At 32.0% G+C, this 16,587-nt stretch overlaps 2 long non-coding RNA genes across 3 annotated transcripts in view; both read left to right on the top strand.

Annotated features, from left to right (window-relative positions):
• LOC140063636 (uncharacterized) overlaps positions 1 to 16,587 on the top strand; it is a 478,535-nt gene that overhangs the window by 198,125 nt on the left and 263,823 nt on the right. The gene's annotated exons all lie outside the window — the stretch shown is intronic.
• Positions 1 to 16,587, top strand: part of LOC140063635 (uncharacterized) — a 45,184-nt gene that overhangs the window by 8,619 nt on the left and 19,978 nt on the right. The window contains exon 2 of the long non-coding RNA XR_011847648.1: positions 14,659 to 14,841. This is a non-coding gene — a long non-coding RNA (uncharacterized lncRNA). The remainder of the gene's footprint in view (positions 1 to 14,658; positions 14,842 to 16,587) is intronic.

Below are 16,587 nucleotides of genomic sequence, written 5' to 3'. Positions count from 1 at the left end.
CGGCGTTAATTGGTTAGCAGCATTAAGCAAGCACAGTGGTTTAATCTAGAAATACACATTGCTAAAATAATCACGAAACGAAATAATATACGTTCTATATAGTAATTTCCGAGTGTGTATTATATAAATTTTCATTTTAGAAATACCAAACTCTCAATAAATAATTACAATAATGAAGTGCTCTGATTTCGTGACCCTAACCCTCTAAGCATCTCCTCGTCAGAATCAACCAGTGTTGCTGGTGTACAATCACTGTAATTTGGCTTGAGTTGCAAACTGGTGGTCAAAATCGTGCCCTGAAATTATTTTCTGAAATTGAACCGGATATAGCCTGCCCTCTATTGATTATTATCAAACCAAATCCCGATGTAGTCAATATTCTTTGTCAGTAGTAATGATAATGGATATTCATGACCCTATATTATTAACCACTGCAATATTCTGCTTACTTTCCAAGGATTCGCCTACAGTAATTAAATACGGTAGGTTACTCGAAGGTAGTTCAAGTGTTATTCGCTTGATACAAAGACATTTTAAAACGACTCTCGATTGTTAGCATAGACAAGCCAATAATACATCATAGTAATTAAAATCGAGACCAATGTAAGATAAAGCCATAAGTGGTATTTATGACAAACAACTTCCATAACGTACTTATTTACCATTAATAACCTTCATCGCACATTACCCGATAATGAAGATGAAAATGGTCAACAACATTTTATTAAATAATTTATTATGATCATTACTAATATCATGAGCATCATTTCAGTCATTATTAGCCCAATACATAGCGAGGGCCACTCTAAGATAAACCTATCCTTTTCTGTTATGTACAGATTTTATGCAGGATATGGCAAAAGGCTACAATCTCATATCTACACCTGATTTGTTGTCTTCCTTGTATGCCTGTTGTGTTATGTTATCAATCCACTGCCGTTCGTTCTTGCGAGGTGTCCTGCCCATCTCCAATTATTTATTTTTACTTGTTGGCTCTCTAATCCGCTATTTTTCTGTGCAATGTGTCCATGTTCCTTTGTATTATTTTAAATTTATGTTGCATAAGTATTTTTGTCATTACCCAAATCTCTTCTTCGTAAGATGGTAACATACATTGATTAAAAAACATATTCTGATACTACTTGAAGATTAAAAATTGATAATACTAGAGGGGGAGCTCGCTTCGCTCGCTCCCCCTCTAGGAAGTGTAGACGATGGTTCTCGGAATGATAATGTTCTCCTTATACGTTTTCTGTCGGTTACCATTATTGAAAATGCTTGACATTCGTAAAACTAAACTACTTTGTTTCACAGTGTTTTAGATGATTAATAACATTTTAAAGTATAGTTTTTATTGTTTGGTAGGGCCCTTTGGGGAGGCGGAGTTCATTTGAGGGAGGTGCTTATTCGAGGGATATATGTTAAATTTGTTAGTTTTAATAATAATAATAATATGGTAACATTTATAATCAAATGAAATCCTCAAATAGATATGAAAAGTGGTAAAAAGAATAACAAATGCTTTGGTAAATTGTAGATAACAGTGCGGTAAATTCTACTACAAATAGTATAATTGTGTTGTTATAAATATGTGGATGGACGTTTATTAGATAGTTGGGTGGGGGGGGGGGGTTATTATTCAAAGTGATGTTTTATTGGAGAGGCGTTTATTCAAATGAATACCATCCTAATAATTATTAATACATTATTTAATTTAATCATCTTTTGAAACTAACTGCCGTGACAGAGTGGGCCCAAGAAAGAAGACATTACGGCTTGCAACATGGGCAGACATCTCGGTCCTAACAGGACACAGGAAGATAGCCTACAGTTATTCCTGCAAGCTTACTCAATAAAACTCAGCTATCCAGATTTCACTCGAAAAATGTCTTATCATCAAATCTCTCTATGTAATTTTGTAATACTATTCCTCAAAATATATTCTGATTCTTTATGGCGTATATTTAATTTGATCTTTATTAATTTGCAGTATAATTTCTATTATTTAACTACTGTACCTTCACACACGCGCGCGGTATGTTTTAAAATAAACAAAAAACTGAAATGGCTATGACTATGGCCAACTTAAGCTCCAGTCCTACTATCTGATTTTTTTTTCGTCTTCCAAAGGGACACTGTATTGATTGACGGAAAGTGCCTGTTTCCAGTCACCTTTAGGGTCAAATCTATTATTTTAACTGCTCCCTTGTGTATAAAAGAGAGAAAATATTTGAAACCAGGTTGTTGCAAGGTGAACTTATCTTAAACCCGGAAATTACTTTGACCGCGAAGAATTGAAATTGAGATGAAAATCTAATGTTGAAATCATAAATTTTGTTAAAAAACTCTTCATAATATCTTCCTAAGATAGAAATATGGAACAATAGCGTCGATGTGAACACTAATGTTATCAAATCTACGTTTCGCGGTACATCTCAGATAGATAAGGTAGGTATCCAAGGCGGAGATTTGTACCGAAGTGTTTGCATTGTGCTCGCCTATGTCAGAATTAACCATAATTTATATATAGATTATTATTTATTTACTTCCTGTGTGACGTAACAAAATACTATTACACAATGTTATACACTCAAATTAAATAACTTCTACGTGATTTAACTTGCTGTAATAACATAGGTTGCTTTAAGTCGCTATCCTAAATGAACTAATTGAAGAAAGTATTCAACCGATGAGGTTGTTTTAAAATCATATCATATCATATTATAATGATCGTTTAAAAATTATTGAATTAATTTTAGGAAGTGGATATAAAAGCTATTTAGAAAAATATCAGAACAGCGTATTTCAATAAATTATACAGAAATGAACTTTGATTTTATATTACAGTATAGTACTAATTCACAAATGTATTACTAATAGAATTCATGAATTACCTTTTTAGTCTTCTCTACAGTCGGTCGGTTGGGCGGTCGATCGGTTGGTCGGTAAACACTTGAGCACGCGACTGCAGCCATTTATATGGCCTTGTTACTCGAAAACTGTGTAGACAAGTAGAATGTCTGACGCTCTGTAGTGGAAACTAAAGCTCCATATTTATTATTCACATCACCAAAACCTGTATAGATTTAAAGTAATGGATAATTTCTTACCCTGTAAGTTTATATAGCTCGTATTTCTTCATTTACGAAATATTTCTTTGGTGCAAGTTATAGTTTGATGTCCTATAGTTGGATTATAAAATAACACACTATATGTATGAATCCGAGAGAATATTTTACAATGCAATTTTAAAACGTATGTGTAGGCCTGTATGGTATTGGTACGACGCTTTCACACCAAAAGCAAAACTCCGGAGACACTCCGGAGTTGACGCCCCGCTGTTTGGTGTGAAAGGTAAAATCAAGAAACTCCGGAGTTTAAAACTGCGGGATTGAACAGCTGAACATTCTCCGGAGAGCGAACTGCGGGGACACCCCGGTGTTTTGGTGTGAAAGGTACCAACATCAAACTCCGGAGTGTTTCGGGTCAAAAGGTAATTCTCACACGATCACTCATTGCTTTAGTTTTATTTCAAAATACTTTAAATATTTGTACAAAATATATAGCGGGTCTAGAAAATAATAAGTAGTATCAATAAAACATTATATTACTTCTGAGACTTTTGAAAGTAATTATTAAATTAAAAATATTATCAATTAAAATAAATAAATAATATAAGTAAATGTCGCCCTCTATTTTGTTTGTTTACATAGCGACGATCATTAGAATCATTTTAAATAATAATATTAATAAAGATATGCGTGTATTAAACAGCATAATACATTACATAGGTTAAATACTACATTTATTTCTTAATAAATTGTATTGGTATATCAGATGTGTACATTTATTACGTGTAATATGCGGTAGTTTCAGACACATTTTTTCTAATCAAATCTTCAAGATTGAAGTTGGATCAATGTGTCTACTTGAAATAAATGTTATTATATAGTATCAGATGTCATTTCAAGTCTAATCATTGTATTGTTGTGCTATCAATAGTGATATCGCCATGATTCTAAAATTCGATGTTATTTAATCTCAAAGATAAAGATTATATTTCGGTTTCAAATTGAGATATCTCTATAAAAAGAGCATAGTGATACGGAATAAAATTTGTTTCCCACTGTGGCATATTTGCATCTTTAAGACTACAATACTGTATATACAAATTTATATTTATTTCAGTAATTCTTAACAATGTGTACAGTACCCATATTATCAAAGTGGTCCCTTCATAGGGTGGCTATTGAATGGAGGTTGCCTGAGTGTTAAAACATACTATTTCTCCTGATTGTTTCACGGGGAAGTGTCCCCTCTAATAGAGACGTTCTATGAAAATATAATCAAAAAATATTTGATATGTTATTAATATTTTTTCAAATCAGAATGTTAGGAAATTATTATATTAAGACAATCTACACTGCTGATAAATCGACATCATACATTTTAGACATTTACATATTTCAATTGACTACTTATTTATTTTTACGATAATATTCATTTAACGTATGAATGTCCGTATTAAAGCAACTAAACACAAGTTGAGCCCTGTTCTATAGACTATAGAAGACGGATTCATGGATACTCTTCGACCAATGAATTTCGCGTGGTTTTGTGCGTTGTTCTCAAATGTTGTATATACCAATAATTAGTAGCAATTAAAGTAAACCTATATTATGAAGTTGGGTAGTACTCTGTTGAATTGACCGGATTCAACGATTTTACAGGAAAGGGGTAAAGAGGGGGAAAAATCAACGTTAACATTCGTTAAAATCTGACATGCGACGATGTTTTTCACCTTTTTTGTACACTTTTAAGTGTAAAGTGTAAGTTAAAATAATTATAAAAAAAACAATTCAATTTATTGTTAGTCTTTAGTGTAAGCCTAGATTAAGATATCAACAAATCATGTTCTAGGCAAAGTTGAGAAGCATAAAAACTGTTTCAATTTTCACGCGTGGCTGGACATGGTGTTGCAACACCTCACGTCCGCGTGTCCCAGGAACCCCTTAAAAAAAACCAAGAAACCATGAACGATGGCGTAAAAATGTGTAAATATTAGCGGTCCGATTTGATTTGAAGTCTTTCGCCATGCATTATTAATGAAGCAAACTTGCTGAGAAAGTGTTTTCCACACACGACGCGCGAAGATTTATCGATACCCCGAACCATCGACTGACGATCATGTTTTTGAAAATTGAAATCACGGCATATTCAACAACAAAATATTTTTTTCACTGGAGATAACAAATCATATATTTAATTGAAACATAACAGCGGAGCCCTGATCTAGATACTTCCAGTGAGAATAAAAAATAAAAATCATCTGTAACTTAATATCATGCACTGGGACCAACTATCCTATACATACAAATGTCGGTATCCGGCTATGCCCTGTCCTCTATTAGTAGTAGTAACGTTTTTAGTCATATGTCGGTAGGTTGGTCGTTCGGTCGGTTGGTCGGTAAACACTAACTTGAGCACGCGACTGCAGCCATGTATATGGCCTTGTTGTAGTGACCTTTTGTCAGCAATTACCAGTTTGCAATTGTTCCGAATGTTATTGCAGCTAATGCTTGATTCCATCCCAGTATTATTCGACGAATCACAAGCGGTGGATTATTCGAATTATCACTTGCCATTCGTCAACCCTCTTGAATTGCGGTTAGTTTCTTGCGTTATGTTCTACTAGTATAGTGTGAAACAAGCTTAGACTAATCTTTAAATAGAGGTAGTCTGATGTAGACCTGATTTCATTGAAGTTTTTGCTAATTGGTTGTTACTTTTAGTCTGCGGAGCTTATTTATTCATTTGAATGTTTTCCTCGTTATCATAACTTGCCAGAGGTACTAACATGATTAATGTTCTGTTTTCTTGCAGTTTTAGGTAATTTAATTGATTAGTTTCTTTCAAATATAACGTTATTATTGAATAACAAGGTTTAATATTGCTACTTGACATACACCTATAAAAATTATTGATCGTTTTGTTTGCCATTTGTTATATAGACAATAAAAACTAATAATTAGCTTTCACATCATCATTTATATTGTGTTAATAATTTTATAAAGTAAAACTATTATATCCATACGTTCATCAGACTGAGGCCATTATATAGTTATAGAATACTTCTTTAAAATATATGAAAACTAACTTACAACAAAGTTCAGATAATTTGTTATTATTAAGCAATACGATAAATAATGAACAAAACATAAATATTTATAGAAATCGTAATAACAACATAAATAATAAATATTCATTTGTAAAATATAATTAGAATTAATAATGTTATATTAGTATCATCTTCACATTAATTTTTAAATGGATATTTAAGTTAACTATTATCAAATTAGGCTTAAAATATAAATCAATAACCACAATCAGCAAATAGAAATCGTGCGCATGCATATTAATTTTTTCCATGCTGATTTCAATATGATTCACGTTTAATAGGTTTATTACGGCATATTTCTTGTAATATTAAATTTGTATAATATATCAAATCATATTAATACATTAAAATAAAAGCCCCAATAACATTTCTAAATTGAGAAATTTCAAACTACGTACATTTGACCGTAAATTTTAAGGTATGTTAGAGTAAAAAAATTACAAAATAATATATGATATAAATCTTTTTTTTTTTATTATTTTATTTATTTCCTGTATTTCATATTACAAATTTATACAAAATAACAATAAAGTAACCTTTAAAAGGTACAAAACATATTGCTATTATTATACAAAAACAGATGTCATTTAAACAAAAAAGAAAGATGCAAAATACAAGTCTAACTATTTTTTTTTAAATGTGCTGTTCAATTTTCTTATAACTCTCAAATACCGATTTCAAGTTATTTATGTGAGATTTTTTTCGTTAACTTTGCAATTTTTAAATATAGAGTTTTTGCAATCACTATAAAGTTATTAATTGCATGGAGTTATTTTTATGATTTTCAATACCAAAACATATCTTTTATTTACCTAAAGTCACTTTTTTTTAAACTTTTGTTCAATAATAACTTATATTTTCAATTACTTTGCATTAAAAAAACATTCGACAATTGATATCTTATGAATCTTTCTTACTAAAATGACTGATATCTATTTTTCTAATGCAATGTTTGGGGACACTCCTATTAAGAGAAAGGGGCACGTTTCAGTGTGATAAATTTTTTATTCAATCCTATTAAGGAGACAAAAATGTTTCTGTTCTACTGTATTTTAATTGTTCTTATTTTTTCCACCAACAGTATTTGATTAATACAAACAGTAGGCCTATAGATACAGCAGAATGAGGAATCTCATCTGGACCACAATTACTAGTAAAGATTAAAATCTGTGTTGCCTTAATGAAAGGCTAGTTTATATTGAAGACGTTCGTGACATCTTATTTTGTTTCTTCTTTTTTTTTTTCCAAATTAAAACCTTCTCAGAGATCACGCCTGTGAATTATTATTATTAATACAAATATTTACCTGAAAAACTGTAATTTAAAGCAAACAATTATCAAATTGGCTGCCAGCCAATACATTTTTTAACCGTTTATTTTGTCTTTTTATAAGTTACAAAAATAATGTTGTTTCTATGAAATTGATTAAAACTACAAAATGGCCTGCTCAAAGTCCGATTTTATTCATCTTAATTTTTATGTTTTTTGGGGACAATACAAAATTAAATTGTTTTCTTTTATGAAATCCAAAAGTGTTACATATCAGTAATATAGTACAACGATGAAGTGTGGTACGGTGTAGTAACTTTATATTCTTTGCAAAAAAAACTATTTGCTTACAGTTTCTATTAAATAGTTCTCAATACTAATTGGTTTTCTTAACTGCGTGGTTGAACGCTATAAATTTTATCGTACATGTATGATTTAAAATACAAAACACATCGAAATTGCAAATGAGAAATAAAGCTTGAGAAATGAGCTTTTGATTAAACGTAGGACTGTAGAATTATTACAAAAAGACAAACATTTTCCAATCACTACCTACAAGTTAGATGCTAAAAAATGGCATAATGGTTTATTTTTTCGCCGACTGCCATTGATTTGAAAAATATCTACTGATCAATAAGTTGTAATAAGTTACTGGATCGCTTTTCTCTTTTGGGTTATAAATATGCATTAACTGTAACTATTATTTGCAGGGAATTTGATTATTTTGTATACAAATTATTTTGGTTTTCTTATTTTTTTAAGTAATAGTTAGTTGGATTATTATCGTGTTATATTTTCAATAAACAAGTTGCTTATTAGTAGGTGTTAAACGTATTATTTAAATATAATCCATCAACACCAGTGTACTTCAGGTACATAAGATTATTATTGATCGGTTTAATTAATTTCAAGTTCTTTGAACTTCGCATTTCAATATTGTTCTTCGTCCATTACCATTGATATAATATAACAAAATTGTAAGTATCGATTTCGAAACTTCAACAACATCTTAATCATTTAATTTTAATCTCATAACTATTTTAATCATGCTATTGCAGATTATATATCTAGGCTTACTGTCGACCTTCCATTATTGAGTGAAATTACTTCCGTTTATACCAATATTAAATCATATCCATGTTCATGATAATTAATTAAGTTTCAATGTTGAAATAGGGTCAAAACACTTTACACAATATTTAATCTCATACAGCGGCAAAATCGCAATTTATCTTAACATGATTATTAATTGGTAGTTAGTCTGGTCATAGACATGAATGAAATTCATTACTGTAGTGCATAGATAGGTATATTGTTTATTTCTGAAATAGCTCCATGTCTATCTGTTGAGCAAGTCACTTGATTACACCATTTTTAAATACATACATTGTAACTTAATTTAAACTTTAAAAACAAAATTGGCCTACTGTATATAAACATTCATTTTTTAGAGTAGAACAACAATAAAAGTAAATAAATTGTATTTAATGATTTTGCTTTTATCTTAAAATCATATATAATTCATTCACATTGTAAATGGAGCAATGGCTAGAATCCAGTGATAAGGGATCGTATAATCGTAAGAGATCTAATGTTCAACGATAGGGTTAGATTTCTTATAATGTTTTATAGTTATAATATATATTTTTAGACGCGTGCAAATGCGAATCTAGAGCTTACTATGTCGGTCGGTCGGTTGGTCGGTAAACACTAACTCTAATTTGAGCACGCCATGTATATGGCCTTGTTCGTAATCGTGTCTGTTCATTGGCTGTGTCAAACACATGAATAACGTTTGTTAATCCACACAGTGCTAGCGTTATAAACTCTATAGATACTACTATCGTAGGCCTTGTCCTATTTCACGTAAATCCGTGGTTGGAAAAAATAATTGTTATATATGCAAAATTGTTCATGTTTTCAGCGAAAGTGAAAAAGAACACAAAATAAAAGTCAAACTCCAATGTTACCGTATCAGGAGCTTCGTCACAATCCCTGTAGGGGGACCAATTAATGTGGCCATAGTAGCAACTCTCAATTCGATACGCTCATGGTTATGCATATACAAACACGCACTATACTTAGGTCTACACAGTGTGGTGGCGAAATGGTCTACGCTTGCGGACGCATTCCCCTCCAAATAAAAGGCAAAAAGGGCCACCTTTTTAGGCCGTTAGGTCTGATTTTTTTTAAAGTATAAGTGTGATTTTTGTAGACCTGCAGCCCTACTTTTCAAATTTGCTCAGTCCCAACTATAGAACTGGTCATGGATACTTAAACATTTCGAAGTATATTACAGTCAGTGCATTGTCTGGGGACCATGGTGGGCTGGTCCTGAAGACCTATAATTTCGTTTCATGTAAACTGCATTTTGCAGGGACCTAGGAGCTCAATTTTTCATAATTTTCTTAGCTCAACTCAACCATCCATGGCGAGCTGGTCCTGTAGACTTATAATTTCCTTTAATTTATCAATAGGGCCTATAGGCCTATAAGTACAATTTCAAGGGACCTACAGTTATATTTTTTCCAATTTTCTTAGCAGCTCAGCCCTACTGGTAGGGCTGGTTTTGGAGACATATATATTTTTTTCATATTTCGAAGCACTATACTCCAACCGCGGAGACCTAGCAACTCTATTTTTCTAAATATTCTTAGCTCATTCCCAACCTTGGTGGGCTGGTTCTCTGTAGACTTGTAATTTGGTATGTATAATTGCAATTTCCGGGGACCTAGCAGCTCTATTTTTCAACATTTTCTTACAGATCAGCCCATGTGTGTTAGTCTCGCGCATTTACAATTTTAGCACCCCCAGACAGCAACTATACGTCTCTGCGATTAACGATATACCTCTTGGCCCGTGGGTACGTTTTACGTTCGCGGATATTTTCTATGATAGGCATATTGAACTTTAAAGGTCACTTCATTTTTAAAATTGAAAGAATGGATTTAAACAGTCATCGCATCGGACCTCGTTTTTCACACAGTTTTTAATTTTATGTACCATAATTACCCTACCTTATTAAAACAGCCTCAAATTGCGCTAGAACGAGTTGCTTCCAGGGGAAAGGCCCTCTGGACCCCCACTGGGACCCTTGGCCCTTAGCCTAGTGATGCTCGCGTTGCTCGCATATCCCCCAGCCCCCACCCCTCGTGGAATTTAGCCCCGCTGGATCTACATTGTGACATGCATATAAAGGCCAGACAATTATTAGTTATTATTCATTTAATTGCAATTAACACGCCTATAATTGCTGTAGTAAAAATGTAACTTCACTGTGCTCCATCAAAAACATATTGTCTTTCCTTATAATTATATTACTGTATTTTATATTTCTATTTTATCTCTGTTTTAATAAATAGAATAGAAACTGAGACCGGGCCTTTCTTATTAGACAAAAAAAATACATCAATGAGGTTACCACTTGGTGCTGCTAGAAACTGACATGATAGTGCAGTATCTCGTCTACTATTAATACTCATAAATGCCGATTAACTCATTATTATGTCATACTAATGTTATTATAATACTTAGTCGAACGTGTCTATAGCCATTTACGTGTGATTAATGAGAAAGCCGGGACGTGAAATACACTGCATTCAAAAGATATACCGTACTGTACTTAAAATTTAACCACCTAACTACGAGGGCAATCAGATCAGATCAATTTTTATCGATTATTTATAGCGACTCTACAGCTCACTATGTTGGTCGGTCGGTCGATCGGTCAAATTTGAGCACGCGACTGCAGCCATGTATATGGCCTTATTTTGAACAGCTAAACATTAGCTACACAAAATAGAATTACATGATTGATTTCTTTGAAACCTATAATAATATTAAGTTGACACCTTCTACAGCAACAATGTCAACTATCCTTGATAATTATCACTTTAGAATTTCAATTTCCTATATAATTTAAAGTGGATAAAAAATAATAACGGTACAGTATTCTCTTGGTACCATAGTATTACCGGTAGTATTAATGATGAAAATGAGATATCTAAAGTTGAATTACAATAATCATTCTATAATAATACATTGCATAGGATAGTCGTGCAAAATGATTATGAAAGTAATTTATACATTTAGTTTATTAATGATAGGATTGGGTGTGGAATGCGCAATTCGCATTTTAATGACGTTAATCGCAGATTGGATCACTGTTTGTCTTTTTGAATAGACGTAAAGTTGTTGGTCTCAAGTGCAGTTATAGTATTGGTCCATATCAACGTTAACGAACATAACTCTTCGTAATTGTCATATATACATTCCAATACTTATAATTGTATCGTTAGGTTAAAAAATATAATAAGTAGCTACATCTCGGAAGTATATGTTATTAAAACAGTGATATCTCAATTTGTTTGATTTTAATATGCCGAAATGGATAATCATTTCCTAGAGGACTGACATCACACACTTCGGACTTGTCAGATTACAATGCGTCTATTGTTACAGACCAAAATAATTATTATATTGAGAACCCTTAGGAAATACAAGATAATTGATGACGTGCTTCCTCAAAATTCGTTCACAATCTTAGCAAAACTCATATCATCAGATACGAATAGGTGAATAATAAACATCATAATTATGATGGTTGAAGATTACGGAATCAAATAAAGCACCCACCCTACATAATCCGCTAGAGCTACCGTAAATTATAAATACTGTACTCTCGGTTACAATGACAAAAAAAGAATTGTTTGCATTTTTTCTTAAAAGTTACATTTTGTTTGCCTATGCCCTTGTGTCTTTTTTAATATTTCTATTTATATATACTATTTTGTAACAGGGGGTTTCTACTTACAAGCTGTGCTTCAGAGATTCCCCCTTTCCATTATTTCGTGTTTGTAATGAATATTTATGTATGTTTATGTTTTATTGTGAATGGAAATAAAGAAACAAACAATATTTCAATTTCTGTCAAATTGAATCTAAGTAAATGAAAGTGTTAAAACTATGTTTAATTTGCTCATATTTACAGCAACAAAACTGTATTTAGGTATGTTTTCACATTGACTTGATGTTCCTTTATGAGATTTAATGTTGTAATTTGAAATCACATTGAGTGTTTAGAAAGAAAACAAGGCCATATACATGGCGCCAGTCGCGTGCTCAAATTTGAGTTAGTGTTAACCGACCAACCGACCGACCGACCGACATAGTGATCTTTAGAGTCGCGTTTGCACGCGCACGCGACTAAAAAAGTAGTGGCAGTATGTTACAAATATTACTTTCTAAGAAACAACTTAAACATTATTTACCTTGAAAATGTCACACACGGAAATGTTTTACACCTTCAATGCTTTTTTTTCTCCCCCACTTTTTTTAAAAATTGTTAATGATAATGTGCCTTTACAATATTTTCTGTTGTAATTATAATCAATTTCATCTCGAATCTGACTTAAGGTTTTTCAGAATACTGTGAATACAGCTAATTCATAAACTTATTACATTTGGAAATTTTAAGCTGCTCACTCACTTTCAGACTCAAGTGTATAATGTTGTCGTTAACCTTGCTTTTTTCTAGAAGGAATAATGTACCCTAATAAACAAACAATAGAAGTATCTTTACCCGGAAATGTTCACCTGTTTCCTCAACTACTAAAATTGAACTTAGCATCATAGTTCAAACACAAACAACCAAAACGTTATCATTAATGCTGAAAAACATGTTAACAGAAATATATATATTCGATTGTTAAACTTAATGGGACATAATCGAACAAAAGGAATTGCTATAAAATTACCGCGTAAACGATATTTCTAGTTGGATTTTATTAGCCTACATTTTTATTGCAGTCACATAAAGTGTATTTCAATTTGCCTTTCATGACACGATGACGTAATAGATTTCTAGTATTTTGTGGTGATAGTTTGTTTAATTAAATTAATAACACTATTAGTGTATTAGTGTTCATAAAAATATAATACACTTTTACACTGTGTAAATTATTAATTATAAATCAATAAACATTAATAGTGTACATTAGTGACATTTATCTTAATTCTACTTCAATTATAAGCTTCGGGTCTAGTGGCGTTCATGGGCTAAGAAAATGCACATCTGATTTTAAAATGATTTTTAAATGTAATAGTATTTAAAAATAATATTACATTTTTAAAATTTGCTTCGTATTGTTTACTCATTGGACCATTTACAAAAACTACAATGTTTTGGATTTATCTATGAATAGATTGTCAACACAAGGAGGTTCGCTTGACAAAGGGAACTTTTCTGTGACGAGTCTAAAGTTGTTGCCGTGGTTTAGAGATTCTCTTTTTGTGTTTAACTTAACTGTGTTTCAAGGGTAGAAAACTCAGATAGATCTCAGATATATCTGAGTTTTCTCAGATATCTGACTTTTCTGGGTCTAGAAAACTCAGATATCTGACTTTTCCAGATCTAGAAAACTCAGAAATTAATATCTGAGATTTCTATGGTCAGGAATTTAAAAAAGGTAGGTCATTTGAAATACTAGAGTATTATTAAAATTGATTACTGTGTACTAATATTGTAACATGTAGAAGCAAAGAAAAGAGAAAGACCTACAGCCGGCCTAAAGCTTAAATCATAAAGAAAATACAGTGCACGTTACCGTTAAAATGTAGGCTTAAAAATTAGGTGAACTTTGTGAACTTTATTCAATCAATCGTACATTTGTTATAATGGTAACCACAATAAGATATAATATGTATATAATAGGTATGTACGAGTTGGTGTGGGTACGAGTTGGTTGAGGTACGAGTTAGCCAAGTTGGGAATAGGTACGAGTTATTTTTGGTACGAGTTGACCACTTCTAGCGATAGCGCCCACACGTTGAGCCTTAATTGAGTTTGCTTAGATAGGCTAGGCCTAAATGCTAAGCCTACATTTTAAAAGGTGTATACTGTATTTCTTTATGATTTAAGTCGTAGGCTGCTACTACAAGTTACAATAATTATTAATATTAGTAAGAAAACGTATAATACTATAGTATTTCAAACAAGCTACCCTCTATTAATAATGGAACGATCCATTTGATGATCTGGGTTTTCTAGTTCCATTTTGGAACTAGAAAACTCAGATCTTGATATCTGATTTTTCTAGATCTAGAAAAGTCAGATATCTGAGTTTTCTTGATCTAGAAAAGTCAGATATATCTGAGATCTGACTTTTCTAGATATTTCTAGACACCTGTGTTTGTTGTCTGTTTTCTTTTAGGCCTTGGGAATATAGAAAATGTGCAATTGCAGAATGTTACAGACTGGTTTATTTATGACTTTAGTGATCCTAGCTTTACAAACAACAGTTGGTAATGCTGATACAATGGCAGATATTGATAGTCAAGTTCAAGAAGTTGTCAGAGATAGGGTCCTTCTACATATTCTTCGTCAATTAATTTCGGTAAGGATTTTTGAATAATTACTTCTGGCAAGAACTATTGAATGGAGTAAATACCAAAGTTGTTCTCTGGTCGTACTTTTCAATTTAACATTGTAAACATACTTTAATGTAAAACACTGAATTCCAACTAAATAACCATATTTTTGCCGAACCAAAAATATTACAGTAATAAATTTGTCTAAAAATGGCGGTCAACCACAGCATTGATTGAAAATCTGGTAAGGTTATTCTGTTTTATTATTGATTTATTTTTATGGCATCTATATATAAATTATGGTTAATTCTAACATAGACGAGCACAATGGAAAAACTTCGGTACAAATCTCCGCCTTGGATACCTACCTTATCTATCTAAGATGTACCGCGAAACGTAGATTTGATAACATTAGTTTTCAGTTCGACGCTATTGTTCCACATTTCTATCTTAGGAAGATATTATAACGAGGTTTTTAACAAAATTTATGATTTCAACAGTAGATTTTCAACTCAATTTCAATTCTTCGCGGTCAAAGTAATTTCCGGGTTTACGATGAATTCACCTTGCAACAACCTGGTTTCAACTATTTTCTCTCTTTTATACACTAGGGAGCAGTTAAAATAATAGATTTGACCCTAAAGGTGACTGGAAACAGGCACTTTCCATCAATCAATACAGTGTCCCTTTGGAAGACGGAAGAAAAAAACAGATAGTAGGACTGGAGCTTAAGTTTTTATTTATTTATTTATAAACTTATTTTATATGGATGACATTTTCATTAAAAATAATGTTCTTACAAATGGTCCATGAAGTTGGCCATTAGTCATAGCCATTTCAGTTTTTTGTTTATTTTAGGAACGGACCGCGCGTGTGAAGGTACAGTAAGTTAAAAAATAAAAATTATACTGCAAATTAATAAAGATCAAATTAAATATACGCCATAAAGAATCGGAATATATTGTGGGGAATAGTAATTATAAAATTACAAAGGGAGATTTGATGATAAGACATTTTTTTTAATCGATTGAAATCCCGATAGCTGAGTTTTATTGAGTAAGCTGGCAGGACTAACTGTAGGCTATTTGTGTCCCGTTAGGATCTAGATGTCTACCCATGTTGCAAGCCGTAATGTCTTCTTTCTTGGGCCCACTCTGTCACGGCAGTTAGTTTCAAAAGATGTTTAAATTAAATAATGTATTAATAATTATTAGGATGGTATTTATTTGAATAAATAAAGGCCTCTCCAATAAAACATCACTTTGAATAATAATCCCCCCCCCCCCAACCCAACTATCTAATAAACGTCCATCCACATTTATAATAACACAATTATTCTATTTGTAGTAGAATTCATCGCACTGTTATCTACAATTTACCAAGCATTTCTTATTCTGTTTTACCACTTTTCATTTCTATTAGAGGATTTCATTAGATTATAAATGTTACCATATTGTTAAAACTCAACAAATTTACATATATCCCTCGAATAAGCACCTCCCTCGAACTGCGCCTCCCCACCTCCGCCCTATAAGGGCCCTACCAAACAATAAACACTATACTTTAAAATGTTATTAATCATCTAAGACACTGTGAAACAGAGTAGTTTAGTTTTACAAATGTCAAGCATTTTCAATAATGGTAACCGACAGAAAACGTACAAGGAGAACATTGTCATTCCGAGAACCATCGTCTACACTTCCTAGAGGGGGAGCGAGCGAAGCGAGCTCACCCTCTAGTAACAACAATTATGTGGTCTTGCTAAAACAACT

The sequence above is a fragment of the Antedon mediterranea genome, chromosome 1 (assembly GCF_964355755.1).
Source record: "Antedon mediterranea chromosome 1, ecAntMedi1.1, whole genome shotgun sequence".
In the NCBI taxonomy this organism is placed as follows: domain Eukaryota; kingdom Metazoa; phylum Echinodermata; class Crinoidea; order Comatulida; family Antedonidae; genus Antedon; species Antedon mediterranea.
Note: the sequence above shows the minus strand (reverse complement) of the source record. Positions and strands in the feature narration are given on the sequence as shown.